Raw genomic sequence first — 20,215 nt, 5'->3', positions numbered from 1 at the left:
TCACTGAGACAGTATTAACAAATAAATGCTTGCATTTATTGCCTTTCATGACCTCAGGATGTCACAAAGCACTTTACAGCCAATGAAGTGCTTTTGAAGTGTAGTCAGTGTTGTAATGTTGTACTATGTGTACTGATTGTCATAAGTGATATCTACTAACTTTGGCTAATTTGGAAACAACAGTTATTTTTGATTTTTGTATGTTATCACTAGACTTGTGACTGTATTAACTTTTGAAGAATTTTAGCACAGACTTGAAGTGATAAAGAAATTCAAAACTTTTCAACTGTCCGCATTGAGGGAGAGTCAGTTGGAGGTGAGAAAGAAGCAAGTCACTCTGGCAAACTACATGAAGGTGAAAGGATGACAACTCCCTCACCTATTCTCCTCTGAAGGGGACTGTGGGGAGCGGAGTAACCCATTCCCTATAAAGGATCTTGTTTAGTAAATGGTTTGCAGCTCAATAGTCTATTCCCCACTAGGGAGATGCATTTGCAACTCGAGGATTTACTCCCCACAAGTGAAACTGTGTGTAAGTAAGTTCTTCGTGTGGTTAGGAGATCAGCTCATTTGTCTTCTTCCCTGTTAAAGGAGAATTGGTAGAGGTGATTTCCCAAAACACTTAACTGTCCTTCACAGCTCCACTAACCCAAGAAAGGAGAAAATACCATAAATTAATAGCAAACTTTGAAAAATACACAACACAGTACTTTGTTATAATATTTTTATACAGTAAACTTAGAAAATCAGGGAGCTAATTCTATAGTTTTTTTATATTCTACATAGAAACAGGAACAAAGTAGCTTTAATTTAGGAAGCTATTTGCCTAGTTTTGATGCAAGTTGATTCATCAAAGCACATGTTATGTCTGAGGTCTTGTGGTTAGTCTGTAGCAGCCTGCAGGCAGGGCTTTAACCATCTCAGTGAATTAATGATAGAAACTTGTGGTTTGAAACTGGGTCAAATAACATAGCGTTTCAGTTCAACTTTACTGTTAAGTCTTTTCATGCACACCACCAATTAGTATTTACCTTTATCATATCAATGGCTTTGAGTCAGTGGGCTGGATTTTGCTGAGGTCCCAATGTCAGGATCTGTGGCGGGGGGCCGGAAGATTGTACCGGCAGCGGCCCGCCACAGAGACCGACAGTGTGAGCGCCAGACCTGATCTTCCGGGCAGCGGCAAGGCTCCATGGTGGCCCCCCCTCCCCCCACCGCTGGGTGATGGAACCCAACTTTGAATATGTAAATTAAGAATATTAGTACATTTAAATAAAATTGTCAGTGATCTTACCTACTGCCTGGGATCTTCCAAGCGGCAACCAGCACTCACGCGCCTTCACCTTCCCGTCCAGGAAAAGCTGGCACCAACAAGGTGGGGAAGTGGGGGGGGTACTTCGAATTTTCAGTGGGGAGTGGTTACGGGGTCAAATGTGTATTTATAGTGTATGGGAGGGGGCGTAGGGTGACCACTGCACTTTAAACACTTTGGGGGGGGGGGGGGGGGTGCAGGGGAAAGTCAAGTCTTGCATGTAAGTCTTTTGAGGAGGGAGGCAGGGCAACTATTACCTGTAAGTGTTATTGGGGGCGGCAGCAGGGTAGCGCCAGCCTCACACGTGCGGGTGCCATTTTTTTTGCGGCGGTGAGAGAATAAAATTCAGTCCAGTAAGTGCAATGAATAAATGAAGAGGCCCAACTAGGGGCGGCACAGTGGCACAGTGGTTAGCACCGCAGCCTTATAGCTCCAGTGACCCGGGTTTGATTCTGGGTACTGTCTGTGTGGAGTTTGCAAGTTCTCCCTGTGACCGGGTGGGTTTTCTCCGGGTGCTCCAGTTTCTTCCCCCATGCCAAAGACTTGCGGGTTGATAGATAAATTGGCCATTGTAAATTGCCCCGAGTGTAGGTAGGTGGTATGAGAATTGAAGGAAGGTGGGGATGTGAGAGGGAAATGGGATTAATGTAGGATTAGTATAAATGGGTGGTTGATGGTCAGCACAAACTCGTTGGGCTGAAGGGCCTGTTTCAGTGCTGTATCTCTATGACTCTAAATTGTTAAAAGTCAATTTAAAACTTAAAAGACCTTTGATCTTTTAATTCTGAATTTCCTTCATCTTTCTGAATAAAAGTGAACATGAAGATTAGCTAGTACTAGAGTTGTCAACTCTGGTTGGAGATATTCCTGGACGTTTTATCACACGACCTCTTGCCTCCACTGGTTTAAACCCCTTTTTCCTCCTCATCTTTAAAATTTCTATAATGAATAAGCAAAGTTTTCAAAGAAAATTTAAGAAAACACCTTTTTTTGAATGCTCCAATGATTTTCTTCCCGCTTTCTGTAGCAGTGCCTAGGAGATTAATCTTTAAGTCCTGAAGACCCATGACAATCTTGGAGGATCAGCAACCCTGACTAGGACTGGTAACTGTTCACCTGCTTGAGAAAAAAAGAAGCAATGCATTATTAAACAAGTCTTCAATAAAAGAGAAGGTCTTTAAACAGTAAAGAAAAATATTTACTTGTTGACCTTACAACTAAATTCTTAAAATGCGGCAATTGCATGGAAACATTGTTTAAACAATGCTAGAGGAATAAACAGTTCAACTGAATTCATCACAAAAAAACTCCTAATAGTCCAGTAATACTTGAGGCCATCTGTCAAATGTAGATTAGCTTTCAGAAGGTTCCAGGATTGGCTGACTAACTCAGAATTATGTGTTGCTAGATTCTTGGTTGTACACAATTTTGCAAAAAGGCTAGGGCCTTGTTGCAAACTGTGATGTTTAGAAATTGTGTACTTGTGTAGCTGAAATAAAACAGATTGCATAGAAATACACACTTTTCTAGTGCCCTCAGTCTGGAGGCACTTTCTATCTAAAGCAATCTCTAAGTGTGCAATGGATTAACCTTTTAGGTCTTCCGTAGCTGGTGTTCTCCCATATTTAAATCTGTCCTGAGGATATCTTGCCAATTCTCAAAGGTGGCAAGAAAAGATTCCTGTCATGAAGCACCTGAGCTCTTTTCTGTCTCGGGAATGTTGGAGCCAGAGGATCTTTGGATTGCGTCTTCTTTTCAGACTCTTACTCCTCCTCAAAAAACCATGATAACCTCTTCTCCTGATAGCTATCAATGGTTGTTGAATTACTATTTTATGGTATGAGCACAAAATAATGAATTTCTGAATTTTAAAACAACATAACCAATCATGTTTAAAAACTTAAATTTGAAACAATTTGTTGTGGAGCTTTATGAAATTCAATTAAAGAGAACAAGAAATGTCATGATTTTTGAAAATAAAAATAAGTTATCTCACTTTGCACATTGTAAGAGAAAGCATCTGGTTTCTCTCTTACATATCTCTGTTGTTCGTATCTTGCTGTTTCCCAATGTGTCTCACCTCATCTGCTTTTTTCTCTCGCTGTCTCTTCGCTTCCGCTTTCCTTCCCCCTAACTCTTCCTTTTGCCTCTTGTTACAGACAGGTGGTGAGGGGTGTGGGTGGTTCCGACTGTTCACTTCCCAACTGACTGCAATTGTGTTTTGTTAAAATGCTTCATTAGCCCCTGAGTGTCTTTCAGATCAAAAGACAGACAAATTACAGGCTTTCGCATAGGTTAAAGAAGTAACTATTTATTTTTACACAATTCCTGAAACGGTCGCAATCTCACCCACACACACATTCACTCACATGCATACACAAGAATAGATAGATAGAGAGAAAAGGCGTAAATGGTTTAAAATTCAAAATGAGGTAGGTGTTCTTGGTTTATGGTAAATCTGTTGAATCTTCCCAGGAGGACAGTCTCTTTTAAAGGTGCAGGCCTGGGTGTTTGTAGTCTTGAACTTGTTGAGGTTTTGTAGATTTTCTGGTGGTTAAAACTGCAGACTGGGAAGTGGTGATCACTTTTAGTTCTTTGCTGCAGCAAGTTGAAGTGTAGAATTAGCAGCAGGGCTTCTTCCCTGCTTGGCTGGATCTCTTGCACACCCCCTGGCTGGACTGCTTTCTGAAGGTGTTGGCTTGATATCCCCCTCTTTTTCCAGAGGGTTACCTTTTTAACATAAAAATTCATCACATTAGAGTTTCTGATGGAGACACATGGCTCGCTCCCCTTGTGTGACCACACAATGGACCAGGATGTGGAGACCATGGCTATTGATTAATGTCTGAATGGGGACCCTTCTGTTAACACCTATTCTATTTTGGTTTGGGCTTTAAATCATTTGTCTCCAGAATCCTTTGTTAGTTCATTCATGCTGGTAAGAGTTATTAATATGCAATAGACCTCTTTTCAATTTCAAAGGGGTTCTCCCCAGAGCTATTTCAGATGAGGTTAATGAGTTCCATCTTTGCAGACAGGTTTGTTGATTTCCAGTACAGAAGGGGTCATGTGACAACTACTCCATTTTGACTGTGGTACAAGTGTCCTTGTTCTTGTTCTTTTATTTAACAGTTTATTTCTTAATTTCATAATTATTTCATTTCATTGTTTATTTCATCACGGTTCCCTCCATGATACTCTCTTTCTGTCCTCTTCTGCTTCTCTCTGCCTTTCTTTCTTTTCATCTTTCCTTCCAGGTGGGAGGTGGTGGCTGTCATAATGTGACACGATGACAAAAGGAGCTGCCAATGGCTGCAGGCTGCTTTTAAGTGTGGTTCCAGGCAGAATGTAGCCCTCAGCCTCTCCTTTGCCCACTTCATCACCTAATTTTGCATGGACTTCTTCCCTCCTCACTTCCATTCTATTCTGTACTTCTTCAACTATCTCCTCTCCTTTATACCACTTCCTCACTCTTAACATTACCTCTTCCCTTTTGAACTATCCATTCAACCTCCGTGGTCTCCCCTCCCCCTTGCTTTACTGCCACTTCACCTGTAACCCTCAATCCACTTCACACCATTCCTAATCCCACCTATGTCAGGGGAGTTTTGAGAGCCCAAAGAACCCTCACCTTCCATCTGTTTTCCTCATCTCTTCCTGCTATTTCCCTTCCTTTATGTTTTCTTCAAAAAGGCTTTGTTTGCTTTAGAAGCTCAAATTAGAATGAGAAAAGACATTAGGCTGAACTTTATTCTGAAGACAGGGGTTCCGGTGATGGGCTGGAATGTTGGGGGGAGACCCCGCCTCAGTCCTCCTTCTAGACCCCTGTTGCAATTCCATGGCAGGCAGGCAATTAACCCTGCCCATTGCCCGTGACCATTGTCCCTTTAAGGGACGAGCTCCTGCCTTCAAGAGCTGCCAGCCAATCGAAAGACCAGCAGCTCTGCAGTAGGTTCTGCAGTACCAAAGAGTCCAGGGACTCCAGGAGAGGTGAGTGGGGTCTGGGCTGCCATGGCCATTTAGGCAGGCCGCAGTGACAGGGTGAGGGGTAGGGTTAGTGAGGGTCGGTCTTCCCAGGGAGGCAGTGATCGCTGCTGGGGGGGATCTCCAGCGGCCCTGAATTGCCCCCCAAAGGAGGAACCAACCCCTGACCCCGCTAGGAGGCTGCCAGCTTTTACCTGGCAGTGTTTCCCCATGGCAGCGGGTCTCTCCGCCTTCTATTAAATTGAGATGGAGAGGGGAAGAGGCCATTAAGTGGCCACTTAAGGGCTTCAATTGGCCTGGAGCAGGAAGGTTGTTCTCGGCCTTCCCCACCATGGACTAAGTCAGAAGGTGTCAGGAAGGAGATGGGCAGCCCACTTCTGCTTTCCAATGCAATTTCATGGCCCTCCAACGCCTCCGTTCCCAACCCGAGGGGGCCCATAAAATTTAGCCTATTGCCTGTCTCTCTTTCCCTCTTTCTCATATGTATTAACAATTGGAATCTCTGTCTCACAGATATAAGGAAAATATATGTGGATATTTAGTTGCCTTCAAACGTCAGCTTCTTTTTAAAATTAAGCTAAAGTTAAGGGTTATTTTTTCATCTTCGCCACTTGGATGGTAATCTGAAAGAGTGGATCACTGCCTGTTCTTGAACCTGCCCAATTGTGTTCCATTTCTACAATGGCTAGGCGATTCTATCTGTCAAATTACTTGCCCAGTGGGTGAAAACATTAATTTACTCCTAAGTCTCTCTACTTCTCTGTCTCTTTTTCCCTATCCCCACCCCCACCCCAACCTTTCATCTTCACCCCTCTCTCTCTGCAGTGTCTGTCTGTCTCTATCTGACCATTGTCTCTCTATCTCCCTCTGCCTAAACACTTCCTGAAATTTTTAATACACAAGACAGTAACTATAACCGATATCTGTAATGAAAGCATTTTTTTCACTTTCTGTCACACACACACACGCACTCACGCACGCGCACACACACACACACCAGGGACATTTTTCTGTTTGTGCAGAATTTGGGTGGGCAGCAGGAGAAGGACTTTCACTGTCATCCTGAAGTGCTGGCTGCAAGATCTAAATCATTTTGAGGTTGCACTTCATTGGATTACTGGTGACAAGCTGCAGGTATATAACCAGCACTCACAGGCAGTTTGTCAATCAGTGGGGGAGAGGGTGGGTGGGTCGAAAACAGAGTTGAACCACAAGTTATATCTTGGGAGGGATGAGCCAGAAGGATCCTGAGGCATCAAGAAAGACTTTAATGAAGGCATTGAAAAACAAAAAGTTGGCAAATTAAATTGTGCTATTGTGAAACACATAATTTTTGAAATAATTTGTTTTATCGAAACTCTTTGGACATTAGAAACTTCAATGAAAATGGTAATAAATAATGTTTCTGGAAGCATTTTCAGCAACTTGTGGGAACCCAGTGGCCAGATTGTGCAATCTCACGGCAATAAACACTCTTTATGAAACCCCAGTTTTAGTGTGTTGCACAGTGTGGCTCTCTTGAACGTCCCATCTTTTGGATGAGACCTTAAGCCAAAGTCCTCTCTGTTGAATGAAAGAGATCCATGGCATTATTGAAGATGACCAGGAGGTTTTCCTTGTGTACCAGCCAATATTTATCCCTAAACCAGTTTACTTGGTCATTTATTTCATTGCTGTATGTGGGACATGGTTTTGCACAAATTGGTTGCTATGTTTCCCTACATTACAACAATAACTACACTTCAAAAATATTTAATTGGCTATGAAGCACTTTGGGACATCCTGAGGGTTGTAAAAGCTGCTATGTAAACACAACATTTTTATTTCTATGAAACAATACTGGATTCTATAATAAGTTATTTAGACTACATGCATTGATATCTGCATATTTATGGTGCATATTGATATGCAATGGATGACCAGATGCTGACAGAATCAGAGGCATCTATTATTTGCGTCAATTCTTTACTCAGAACATAGGAAATAGGAAGAACCATTGCAGTCAATGCCAGAACTCTAGTCACGAGGACCTGGATGCAATGCCACAAGACGTTCAATGACCTCAAACAAATGGTCAAGGCCAGTGAATGCATCCTCAAATGCCAAATCCCATCAACTGCACCACTGGCCTCACACACTGCTCAATTCACCACACCCCCATCATTCACCTACCAAAAATTTCCAACAATCCCAACTCACACCTCACATTCATAGCTTCACCCCACCCTCACACACTTAGCAATGCTGCAAGCCCCACACCAACATCTCACAGCTTGCACACACTGCCAGCTCTTCAGCCATGACAACTACATCACTTAAGCACATTGCACCACACTCACTCACACACTTCCCTCTATCTTGCAGGAAAAGGTGGCACATAACTGGAGGCAACAGCACCTAGCCGATGGGGATGGGCATGCCTGCACCCCCTTGGAGGAGACGGTTGGTCTCCATCATAGATAAGGCCATTGCTGAGGCTGTGGCCACTTGTGGGGCTGAAAAAATTGAAGATGATGGTATGCTCATACCTAATCTTCGTCCTCACATCCCACTTTCCCCTCATCCCACAATCTCAGATGGTGTAAGCATGCACCTATTGTTTGCCCCACCCTCCCCTTATATGACCCTTCCCTTGTGCCTTACTGCTTTCAGATACCCAAAAACTTCAACCTGTCCAGGAAGAGGTGAAGGAGGAAGAACTGAAAGAGCACGATGAAGAAGAAACACAGCCACTCGCTCTCACACTCACAGCCACCAGCTCAGCTGTGTGTACTTTAGGCCTAGTTTAGAGGCGGATTCTGTGCGTGATAAAACACTGGGCATGAATGGCCAGCAATCAGGGCAGAGGACAAGGGTAGTGCAGGTGCCAGCTTGCTGGAGGATCACGTTACACATAAGTTCTGCTGTGGAGGACTCAGATGACGAATTTGATGGGGCGGTCTACAGAAAAAGGCTGATGGGTATGCACAATGACATTTTTGGTTCATGGGCAGCCTTCCAGAAAGATTGCTGTCACTGTCAAGAAGCTTGGAAGAGTCTGACAACAACTTGGCACAGGGCTATCGGCAGAGCTTGGAGTCCATCCTTCCCAGTGTGCAAGTTGTGACCGACTCCATGAGGACCCTTGCAGACCCAGCCACTCAGCTGTGCCTGATGGCCGATTTCTCAGCTTCCATTGCAGCGAAAGCAGAAGCCACCTAACATCTGGATGCTGCAGCAGATGGCTACATATCTAGCATTGCACTGGCACTTTCCTCAATTTGCTAGTTGAGAAATCTACTAATGGGTTCTCTACTACTGTGTACTGCAAGCCTACCTTCACTTGTCAATATATGTGTTGGGATTCCAAAAGTTCTACACGCTATAAGATTGGCCTTATCAGTAATCTCGTAAATAGGGCCTGAGCCATTTGTTTCACCATGCAGGCTTGACACTGAAATAGGCCAATTCAAAGCTCTCCTGCGGGATAACGACTACCCCAATCAGATCATTGCTCGCTGTGTATCGCGCCTAAGGCTGCCACTTTCGGACCTGAAAAGTGCCCGGTCTACCTCAAATTACCTTGTAAGGGTAAGGTATCTCAAAAATTTCAGCAACAGGTGAAGCTAGCCGTTTCATGCTGCTACTATGCTGTAGCAACATGAGTGGTATTTTCCACTAACAGGATGCTATCGTCAAGCCAAGAAGACGTTCTACCTACCACACAAATGAGTAATGTTGTATATGAATTTCAGTGCTGGTGTGATGCCAGATGCATAGGCCATACGTCCTAATGACTGGCGGATTGTATCAAACAGCACGTCCCTTCGGCTTGCAAAACTCAGAACACAATGTCTAACGTTAGATGTGATTCCGCGATTGAACAGCATTTACCGAACAATCCTGAGTGAGCTAAGAATTACACTGACAACCAATTTAAGATTAACAGTCGGGTTCACAATGCAGCTAACTTGGGCTTGTTAGACGCTACATGTATCCATACGCAGGGAACTGTCCTCTGCAGGCAAAAGGAACATGTCCAGGCTTGGCGCCTTTTTTGAAGTAAACAAAAGCATGAGGGCAATTAGGGATGGGTAATAAATGCTGGCCTAGCCAGCGAGGCCCACATCCCTTGAACAAATAAAAAAATTCTGCAAACGTCTTGTTTCAGCACCCCAGTGGTCTGCTCCATAACATTTTGTGTGGCAACATAGCTCTTGTTATGTGCATGCTGCCCACATGTACATGGGGTGCAGACCGAATTCATGAGCCAGATGGTCAGCAGATGGCCCTTGTCACTCAGTAGCTACCCTCTGGTTTGCTATGGTGGCTTAAATACAGATGGCACAACAGACTGCCACAGGATGAAGCCATCATGACTGCTGCCAAGATACCGGGCATTGACTTGCATGATATGCTGAGTGTGGTTACACACTAGCTGGACATTGAGGGAGTGGAATACCTTTCAGTTGTGGTATATCTCAGAATTGACATGCAGTATCCACAAAGTGATCTGTGTGCAGTCCATGGCACCCTGCACCATGAGGAAGTCTATAATCCTCACAAAGTCAGGTACTCATTTAGCCTGCTTCTCTCTCACAAAAGAGAATGGTATGTAGTAAGCTATCTTTCCCATCACACCCTTATGCAACAGTGGATGGGAGATGTTACAAATATCGCCTGCTCTAGCCTAGAAGAAGCCCCGCACATTAAAGTTCACGAACATGGTCACCGTCACAGTTAGTGGTAATGCTATCCTTGCTTTACTCTGAGGCTACAATTTGGTCTGCAACAGATGACAGATTTCAGTGAGCATTTCCTTGGTGAAGCAGAGACTTCTCACGCACTTTTTCTCATAGAGATAGGAAAATTGCTTCCTGAAGACCCTGGGCAGATATGGTCTCCTGCTGAGAGCCCTTTAACCCTCCCCTCCTTCCCTCTTCAAGCAGCTTGCCATCCTTTGTGTTCCTTCTGCTCATTCTCCCTGTTATGCATAAGCTAAATAGACAGGAAAAATATACGACCCATGACAGATAAGAACGGTTTACCAATCCTGGACAATGTAGCCGATCTCTGCAGCTGGAAGTGGCAGCCTCCTGTCTATTTGCTAACAACTGTTTTCTCTTTCTTTGTCTTCTGCCTCCTCAAGCTGGCTGAGGTATTGGTGGTCTCTTCGGTCCTCGGGGTCCTCAGTCTTCCTGAACTAGCCAAAGTGTTAGACCAGAGCCAGCATGGATTCACCTTGAGAAGCTCTTTTCCATCTGAAGAAGACTGAGCATTTTCTTCCTGAGCTGCTGTTTATATACTTTATTTCTGGCGGCTGGCGAGTGTACCATGTCAATCATATTCAAGGTAATTCCTCCCATTTCCATCCAGAGCCCATGAAGTCATCTTGTGGTTCATCGTTTGCTAGGGCATCCTGTCTAACCTTATCAGCTTTAGGAATATCTTGTTTCACAGCCTGTGCTAGGATCATGTCCTTGGCAGAGATAACAGGCCTATGCTGTCCTGGCTGCCTGCTCTAGAATCTTTCTTAACAGAGAGAGAGAGAAAACAGCTTCCTTCCAAGCAATTACAATACTATGCCTGCTATTTCCATAAGAATTTTATATTATTCTGAGAAGTATCATTTATTTAAGGTTCCATTTCTTACAAGGAGATCCTTCCTGCTGCTGAATGCAAAAGTAAGAGAGGGTGTTAGTTGAAGTGATCAGGTTGAATAAGGCACTGCTGGTGTCAAATCTGCATTGCACACTAACTGATGTCACGATCTGTCTACTCTGCATGTCTACAGCGCACGTTCCCTGTCTCTGTGTGGCCAGCATGAGTGTGTGCACTGCTGGTATTTTGGATATGAAACGGCACCCATAGTGCCGAAAATACAGGCGCTATACAACCAAACCTTGTGGCCAAAGCCTTTACGCCTGAAAACCTGTTGGAGGATGTAAGAGAAAATATGAAATAAAAACAAGAAATGCTGGAATCACTCAGCAGGTCTGGCAGCATCTGTGGAAAGAGAAGCAGAGTTAACGTTTCGGGTCAGTGACCCTCAAGAGAAAATAGGACTCACCTTCTCAAGCTTGTGCTGCCCCCTGAGAGCAAGGATCTGATGGGTGCCCTGTGCAAGGACCAATATCAGCTTCTTTGAGCACTCCTGTATTTGGGTGCTGTTCCAAAAAGACTTGAGGAAGAAACTCAGGAGGGCCAGGATTGCCTTCCCCACCTTATTTATATTACCTTGTTTCACTTGTACCTGTTGTAGGTAGTGTTGAAACTCTTGGGGAAATATAGCAGCTGAGGCCTGACATCACAATTCTCCACTCCTTGTTCTTGATGCTTTGCAACTCAGGAATAGACATTGCCTGGACACTAAGAGCAGGAAAATCATACCCCATACTTCAGATTAAAACAAGCAACAAAGCTTCAATTCCTGTGACATTGACAGAATTTGTATCATTTAATCCAGCAACCATGCATTGTTTTCAACAAACTACAATGCTTTTCTAAAATGAGCAATCTCATTTAATTCTTTAAGGTGAAATCAACTTTGTTCTTGTGGTGCTAATAGTTTGCAGAGCTGGATACTTTATTAAAAGACATATTTTTACTTAATAGGGCTGATTCCATGGCTGTGCTCTCCTGACAGTCACTGGGAATGCTGGCTGGGAAATCACAGGCCTGAAGTACTTTATTTTCTGTTCAGGCAGTGCGGGCCCACAACTTCCCGGTTAGTGTTCCCTGAATGTGCTGTTATCATTGAATTATTGAATCATAGAATGGATACCGCACAGAAGGAGGCCATTCAGCTCCCCGTGCTCATGCTGGTTCTCTCCAAAGGCAACTCGGCTTGTCCCACTCCCCGCACTTTCCCCAATGCCTTGCAAAGTTTGTTCTCATCAGATGCTTATCCAATTCCCTTTTGAAAGCCTCAATTGAATCTGCCTCCATCACACTCTCAAGCAGTGCATTCCAGATCTGAACCACTCGTTGCATAAAAAACTTTCCATCATGTTACCTTTGGTTCATTTACCAATCACCTTAAATTGCTGTCCACTAGTTGTCGACATTTCTGCCAATGGAAACAGTTTCTCTCTATCTACTCTGTCTAGACCCCTCATGATTTTGAACACTTCTATGAAATCTCCTCTCAATCTTCTGCTCTCTAAGGAGAACAACCCCACCTTCTCCAATCTATTCATGCAACTTCAGTCCCTCATCCCTGGAACCGTTCTCATAAATCTTTTCTGCACCCTCTCTGAACCCTTCACATCCTTCCTAAAATGTGCTGCCCAAAATTGGCAACAATACAGCAGTTGAGGCTGAACCAGAGTTTTGTAAAGCTTTATCATAGTCTCCTTGCTTTTTTAAATCTGTGCCCCTACTAATAAAGCCCAGGATCCCATATGCCTTTTGACCACTTTCTCAACCTGCCCTGCCATCTTCAACAATTTGTGCACATATACCCCCACGTCTTTCTGTTCTTACACCCCCTTTGGAATTATGCCCTTTATTTTATATTGCCTCTCCTCATTTTTTTCTACTAAAATATATTGCTTCACACTTTTCTGCATTAAGTTTCATCTGCAACATGTCCACCCATTCCACCGGCCTGGCTATGTCCTCCTCACAGTTCACAATGCTTCCAAGTTTTGTAGAAACTGTACCCCGCACACCCAAGTCTAATTCATTAATATGTATTAATAAAAGCAGTGCTCTTAGTACTGACCCATGGGGAACTCGACTGCATGCCTTCCTCAAGTCTGAAAAACAACTGTTCACCACTACTCCCTGTTTCCTGTCTCAGGCAATGACTATCTCAAACAAGAGAGAATCTAACCATCTCCTCTTGACATTCAATTGCATTACGATTGCTGCATCCCCCACTATCAACATCCTGGGGGTTATCATTGACCAGCATCTGAACTGGAGTAGCCATATAAATACCATGGCTACAAGAGCAGGTCAGAGGCTAGGAATCCTGCGGCGAGTAACTCATGTCCTGACTCCCCAAAGCCTGTCCACCATCTACAAGGCACAAGTCAGGCGTGTGATGGAATACTTGCCACTTGCCTGGATGGGTACAACTCCAACATCACTCAAGAAGCTCAACACCATCCAGGAGAAAGCAGCCCACTTGATTGGTACCCACCTGTCCTCATATCCATGCTGCCACTTTCCCTTTTATTCCATGGACTTCAACTTTGCTGGCAAGTTTATCATCTGGCACTTTAACAAATGCCTTTTGGAAGTCTATATTCACCACATCAACCACATTACCCTCATCAATCCTCTCTGTCACCTCATCAAAAAAGATTCAGTCAAGTTATTTAAACACAATTTGCCTTTAATAAATCTGTGCTGGCTGTCCATAATTAATCCACACTTGTCCAAGTGACTATTAATTTTGTCCCAAATTATCATCTCTAAAATTTTTGGCACCACCGAGGTTAAACAGACTGGCCTGTAATTGCTGGGTTTATCCTTATACCCTTTTTTGAACAGGGTGTAACATCTGCAATTCTCCAGTGCTCCAGCACCACACCTGTATCTCATGAGAATTGGAAGGTTATGGCCAGTGCCTCCGCAATTTCCACCCTTCCCTCAGTAGCCTTGGATGCATCACCTCCGGTCCTGGTTAAGATCAGCCAGCCTTTCTAATACCTTCTCTTTAGCAATTGTGTTCCTCTTACTTTGCATACAGAACTTCAGTGACCTCCCTTATGCAACAATGGATGGCAAAATGGGAGATATTGCAAATATCGCCTGCTTCAGCTTGGAAAGAGCCAGTCACATAAAGGCTCGTGGCCACGATCACCTTCACAGCCACTAGCAATACCATCTTCATCCTGCTCAGAGGTTGCAGCTGTGACTGCAGAAGGTAGCAGATTTCATTGAGGACCTTCTTATTGAAGTGTAGAGGTCTAACACATTGTTCCTCACTGAGGTTCAGGTCTCTTTTTAATTAGTTCATGGGGTGTGAATATCGCTAGCAAGACCAGCATTTATTTTCCATCCCTAATTGCCCTTGAGAAGATGGTGGTGAGCTGCCTTTTTGAACTGCTGCAATCCATGTGGTGTATGTACTCCAACAGTGCTGCTAGAGAGGGAGTTCCAGGAATTTGACACAGCCTCAGTGAAGGAATGGTGATGTATTTTAAAGTCAGGATGGTGTGTGACTTGGAGGGGAATTTGCAGGTGGTGGTGTTCCCATGTATGTGCTGCCCTTGTCCTTCTAGGTGGGAGAGGTTGTGAGTTTGGAAGGTGCTGTCAAAGGAGCCTTGGTGAGTTGCTACAGTGCATCTTGTAGATGGTACACACTGCTGCCACTGTGCATCAGTGGTGAAGAGAGTGAATGTTTGTGGTTGGGGTTGAGGTACCAATCAAGTGGGCTGCTTTCTTTATTTATTTTTTATTTATATGGCTACTCCAGTTCAGATGCTGGTCAATGGTAACCCCCAGGATGTTGATAGTTGGGGATGCAGCAATCGTAATGCCATTGAATGTCATGGGGAGATGGTTAGATTCTCTCTTGTTTGAGATAGTCATTGCCTGGCACTTGTGTGACGCGAATGTTATTTGCCACTCATCAGCTCAAGCCTGGATATTGTCCAGGTCTTGCTGCTTTTCTACACGGACTGCTTCAGTATCTGAGGAGTCACAAATGGTGCTGAATATTATGCAATCATCAGCGAACATCCCCACCTGATATTATGATTGAATGAAGGTCATTGATGAAGCAGCTGAAGATGGTTGGGCCTAGGACCCTACCCTGAAGAACTCCTGCAGTGATGTCCTGGAGCTGAGATGATTGACCTCCAACAACCACAATCATCTTCCTTTGCGCTAGGTATGACTCCAACCAGCAAGTGTTTTCCCCCTGATTCCAGTTTTGCTAGGGCTCCAGACTCGGTCAAATGCTGCCTTGATGTCAAGGGCAGTCACTCTCACCTCACCTCTTGAGTTCAGCTCTTTTGTCCATGTTTGAACCAAGGCTGTAATGAGGTCAGGAGCTGAGTGGCCTTGGCAGAACCCAAACTGAGCATCACTGAGCAGGTTATTGCTAAGCAAGTGCCGCCTGATAGCACTGCCAACGACCCCTTTCATCACTTTACTGGTGATTGAGAGTAGACTGATGGGGTGCTAAATGGCAGGGTTGGATTTGTCCTGCTTTTTGTGTACAGGACGTACCTGGGCAATTTCCCACAGTGCTGGGTAGATGTCAGTGTTGTAGCTGTACTGGAACAGCTTGACTAGGGGCGCGGCAGGTTCTGGAGCACAGGTCTTCAGTACTATTGCCAGAATGTTGTCAGGGCCCATAGCCTTTACAGTATTCAGTGCCTTCAGTCGTTACTTAATATCATGCAGAGTGAATCGAATTGGATGAAGACTGGCATCTGTGATGCCAGGGACTTCAGGAGGAGACCAAGATGGATCATCCACTCGGCACTTCTGGCTGAAGATTGTTGCAAATGCTTCAGCCTTGTCTTTTGCACTGATGTGCTGAGCTGCCCCATCATTGAGGATGGGGATATTTGTGGAGCCACCTCATCTAGTTAGTTGTTTAATTGCCCACCACCATTCACGACTGGATGTGGCAGGACTGCAGAGCTTAGATCTCATCCATTGGTTGTGGGATCGCTTAGCTCTGTCTATCATATGCTGCTTATGCAGTTTGGCATGCAAATAGTCCTGGGTTGTAGCTTCACCAGGTTCGCACCTCATTTTGAGGTATGCCTGGTGCTGCTCCTGGCATGCCCTCCTGCACACTTCATTAAACCAGGGTTGATCCTCCAGCTTGATGATAATAGTAGAGACGGGGATATGTGGGCCATGAGGTTACAGATTGTGGTTGAGTACAATTCTGCTGCTGCTGATGGCCCACAACGCCTCATGGAGGCCCAGTTTTGAGTTGATACATCTGTTTGAATTTTATTCCGTTTAGCAGGGTGGTAGTGCCACACAACATGATGGAGGGTATCCTTAATGTGAAGACGGGACTTTGTCTCCACAAGGATTGTGTGGTGCTCACTCCTACCAATACTGTCATGGACAGATGCATCTGTGACAGGCAGATTGGTGAGGACAAGGTCAAGTATGTTTTTCCTTCTTGTTGGTTCCCCACCACCAGCTGCAGACCCAGTCTAGCAGATATAGTCCTTTAGGACTCGGCCAGCTCAGACAGTAATGGTGCTACCAAGCCACTCTTGGCGATGAACATTGAAGTCCCCCACCCCGAGTATATTCTGTGCCCTTGCTACCCTCAGTGCTTCCTCCAAGTGGTGTTCAACATGGAGGAATACTGATTTATCAGCTGGGGGGGGTGGGGGGGGTTGCTGGTAGGTGGTAATCAGCAGGAGGTTTCCTTGCCCATGTTTGGCCTGATGCCATGAGACTTCATGTGGTCCAGAGTCGATGTTGATGACTCCCATGGCAGCACACTCTCGACTGTATACCACTGTGCTGCCACCTCTGCTGGGTCTGTCCTGCTCGTGGAAAGGACATAGCTGGGGATGGTGATGGTGATGTCTGGGACATTGTCTGGAAGATATGATTCCATGAGTATGACTATGTCAGGCTTTTACTTGACTAGTCTGTGGGACAGCTCTCCCAACTTTGGCATAAGCCCCCAGATGTTAGTAAGGAGGATTAGCAGGTTCAACAGGGCTGGGGTTGCTGTTGTCATTTCCAGTGCTTAGGTCGATGCCGGGTGGTCCGTCCAGTTTCATTCCTTATTGACTTTGTAGCGGTTTAATACAACTGGGTGGCTTGCCAGGCCATTTCAGAGGGCATTAAGAGTCAACCACATTGCTGTGGGTCTGGAGTCACATGTAGGTCAGACCAGATAAGGACAGCAAATTTCCTTCCCTAAAGGACATTAGAGAACCAGATGGGTTTTTACGACAATCAACAATGGTTTCATGGTCGTCATTGGACTAGCTTTTAATTCTAGATTTATCAATTGAATTCAAATACCACCTTCTGCCATTGTGGGATTCGAACCCATGCCCCCAGAGCAATAAAAGAAAATACTGTAGATCCTGGAAATCTGAAATAAAGACAAAAAGTGCCGGAAATACTCAGCAGGTCTGGCAGCATCTGTGGAGAGCAAAGCAGAGTTAACGTTTCAGGTCAGTGACCATTCAACACTTTTTGTTTTTATCCCCCCGAGCAATACTCTGGGTCTCTGGGTTACTGGTCCAGTGACAATACCACTACATCACCGCCTCCCCCATTCAATCTGCCTACTCTGTATACTTCCATCAGACGCCCCCTGCACACACGCTCATGCCATCACTAGTCTGGCGCAGCTAGCACCAGAAGTATGCACACGTGATGGGGACACCATTTTTGGAGGCAAAACGGCACCACCAGTGGTGAAATACCGTCTGCGACAGAGCTGAATTCAAGGCCATAAAATGTAAAGCTGCATAAATAAAGTAATCTTATATTAATAATGAAGTTTTCATAGAAATGTAGAACCAGAGGATGCAAATCAAAAAATAAATTTAAAACAAATATAAGGAATAATCTCTTTGCCCAGAAAGTGGTACTGTTTGGAATAATCTACTAGGCAGGATAGCAGAGGCAAAAACAATGGGATTGGTCAAAATAAAGTCAGACACAGTGATGGGAGAGTTAGAATTTGAGAAGAATGAGTCAAATGGTCTTTGCTCATCTCTGGCTTTTATGTTCTTATGCACAGCTTAACTTTACATGTCATTTTAGAAGTTTGCTGCCTGCAGAACCCCAAGCAGACACACTGTGAGCCAAATGCTTTATTTCTATGTGATCAGATAGTAAATTCATTTAATTTCTTCTAGTTTACCAGTTGGGAGGCTAGGGCATGCACATCAGGCCCAAAGTCTTTGGGTCACAAGCAGTCCCAAGGCCTGTCAATCCAGCTCTAAGAGCCCAGTCAACTCAAGTTCAATTGTGGTAATGGATTCATTAGTTGTTGCTTTGTTCTGTTTGAATTTTGTAGGCCTGGAGGTTTGGACATAGTTGTTTATAGTGTAGTTGCCCTCCTTGGTGGATAAATTCTGTATTAGACCACCAAGATCTGTAACTATCAACAACCTGTGATGTATGCAATTTAGTGGCAGCACGGATTTAAGCTTTTTATGTAGCCCCTAAGGCTCCCATGGAGTGCACCTATGTAACTCACAAAGACAAAAAGCTTGGAGACCCATAGCTCAGGATCCCACTGGCAATGATTTATCATCTGGAAATATGGATAACTATCTACTATTTATGCGCATATTAGTACTGAGTGTCTTTCAGGCCCCAAGCAAGCTGCTTCTCCCCTTAGATTTGTTTGAAAATAAAAGCATACTTTATTTAGTTTAGGCAGCAGATGTATCTTATAAAACCACAGATGGAATTTATTAATATTATCCGAGGTTGCCTTTACCAGAACCACCACAGCATTTTGTGCAACATAATGACTCCAGACTTCCATAGAATAGCTGGGTGCATATTTTCCTGCATTGGACAATCTTAGCAAAAAAGTAGATGGGAATATAAAATGCTGCTCCCACTGTAAATTAGCATGTCTTTCACTAAAATTAGAAAGTGGATTAAAATATACCCCAAAGACTGTCAGACGACCATCTCATTATAAATACATCATGACAACTGCCAAAGTAGCTCGCAGTGACATGCAGAATCTTTTGTCTGTGCTCACATTCCACTGCATGTTTAAGAAAGAGCAGTCCACTCTGTCATTGTAAGTCACTGTATCTTTTATCGGCACTCAGATAGCCCTGTGATCACAATGCACAGGCCTGGGCACCATTGGGAAGCCTGGCACTCTGAAAAAGCCCAATATCTGCTCATGTTGAGAGGCTGTGTCCAAGGAGAAGAAAATGAGTTGGCCAACTCTGGTCATAAGCTGCGTGCTTGATGCATTGGTATACTGCAGGCAGTGAAAGGTTATACAGATCCTGGTCTGAAAGGGTTCAGAGCTGTAAAATGTCAGTTCAGTGGAAACCTTCCCCTTCACAGACAAAGCGGTAACATTCTTTGAGGATAATGTCAGGTCAGGTTCCAGAATTCTGCATAGCTCATGAAGTGTCTCTTTTGCATCTCCTCATGCACTTCTCTTCAGGCAGTTTCAGGTAGGTTTTCCATGCTCTGTATATTTGATGGCCGGGTAACTCCTTACCCACCTAGGCCTTCTCTGAAGCCTTCAGAGCCTTTATTGGTCCCATCCCTTCTTCTGCTCCTCATTACCATCATGCAATACCAAATACAGAGGAATAGCCAGAGGTACTGACATGTTCTGTGGTTCCCTGGGGAAAATTCCCTTTTGAGACACAGGGGGCTAAAAATTGGTTTGTTTTCATTCTTCGGCACAGGGGTCGTGATTCACGATCAGCAACAACCTCCCCCCCACTCCCCCACCCCATCCCGTTGAGGCAAGCAGCACCCAAACTGCTGCTGCCTTGTTATTCCCATGATTGTAGCGTTCAGCCGAGCATGACCTGCACTGCTGACTGGCTGAACGATCAACAGGGGGCCCAGAAGTGTGCATGGCTATCACATGTTACAGCCAGCCTGCACCTCTTAAAGGCAGCCTGCACCTCTTAAAGGGAAGCTGCATTGATTGTAAAGAAGGTTCTGCTGACTGTCTCTGTGGGAATCGGCTGTATGAAGAGGTAACCAATGGAGCAACAGGGAAGAGAGCAGGCAACCAGGTTCTCAGATGTGGTGCTGGAGGCCTTAGTCCAGAAAATCGACAGGAAGAGCAAGGCCATGTTTCCGTGGAGTCCAGGAGATCCTCAAGGACAACCCTCAGAAGGGAATGGCAGAGCCACAAGAAGTGTAATGACCTTACACGGATGGTCAAGGTCAATGAATGCATCTTCAGATCCCATCTCCTATCCATCACACTACCAACCTCTCACACTGCTCAATCCACCACACCCCCAGCACGCATCC

Source organism: Heterodontus francisci, chromosome 5 (genome assembly GCF_036365525.1).
Source record: "Heterodontus francisci isolate sHetFra1 chromosome 5, sHetFra1.hap1, whole genome shotgun sequence".
Lineage (NCBI taxonomy): Eukaryota > Metazoa > Chordata > Chondrichthyes > Heterodontiformes > Heterodontidae > Heterodontus > Heterodontus francisci.
This window is presented reverse-complemented; position numbering follows the sequence as displayed.